Source organism: Palaemon carinicauda, chromosome 12, assembly GCF_036898095.1.
Source record: "Palaemon carinicauda isolate YSFRI2023 chromosome 12, ASM3689809v2, whole genome shotgun sequence".
Classification (NCBI taxonomy): Eukaryota; Metazoa; Arthropoda; class Malacostraca; order Decapoda; family Palaemonidae; genus Palaemon; species Palaemon carinicauda.
The window spans coordinates 111279076-111280033 of record NC_090736.1 but is presented as its reverse complement, the minus strand read 5'-3'; positions in this window follow the sequence as shown (position 1 = coordinate 111280033).

Genomic DNA, 958 nt, shown 5'->3' with positions numbered 1-958 from the left:
AAACACGTAAAATGTGCAAAATTTATCATTAATTGAATGCCAAGTAACAAACTACCAATTAGCTACGATGGTGAAGATGGGTTGATTTCAATTCTAAGTACAAATTACCTGAATTCGACAGGTATAAGTACAGAAGAATTGTCATTGACTTTTATCTTCTTCGTGGCCAAGTGGCTTAGTCACTGTCTATACAAGCTTGCCGACCAGGGTTCGATTCCCGGCCGGAGCCAAGCTCTTGTCTTTGTGTGATTTCGCCTGGGGCTCTGATCCCGAGGTCGTTAAGAGAATCCAGACATTATTGTATCAAAAATATATATGGCTTATTTGAATATGAAAAACACGTAAAAATGTGCAAAATTTATCATTAATTGAATGCCAAGTAACAAACTACCAATTAGCTACGATGGTGAAGATGGGTTGATTTCAATTCTAAGTACAAAATACCTGAATTCGACAGGTATAAGTACAGAAGAATTGTCATTGACTTTTATCTTTCTTCGTGGCCAAGTAGCTTAGTCACTGTCTATACAAGCTTGCCGACCAGGGTTCGATTCCGGCCGGAGCCAAGCTCTTGTCTTTGTGTGATTTCGCCTGGGGCTCTGATCCCGAGGTCGTTAAGAGAATCCAGACATTAATGTATCAAAAATATATATGGCTTATTTGAATATGAAAAACACGTAAAAATGTGCAAAATTTATCATTAATTGAATGCCAAGTAACAAACTACCAATTAGCTACGATGGTGAAGATGGGTTGATTTCAATTCTAAGTACAAAAATATCTGAATTCGACAGGTATAAGTACAGAAGAATTGTAATTGACTTTTATCTTTCTTCGTGGCCAAGTGGCTTAGTCACTGTCTATACAAGCTTGCCGACCAGGGTTCGATTCCCGGCCGGAGCCAAGCTCTTGTCTTTGTGTGATTTCGCCTGGGGCTCTGATCCCGAGGTCGTTAAGG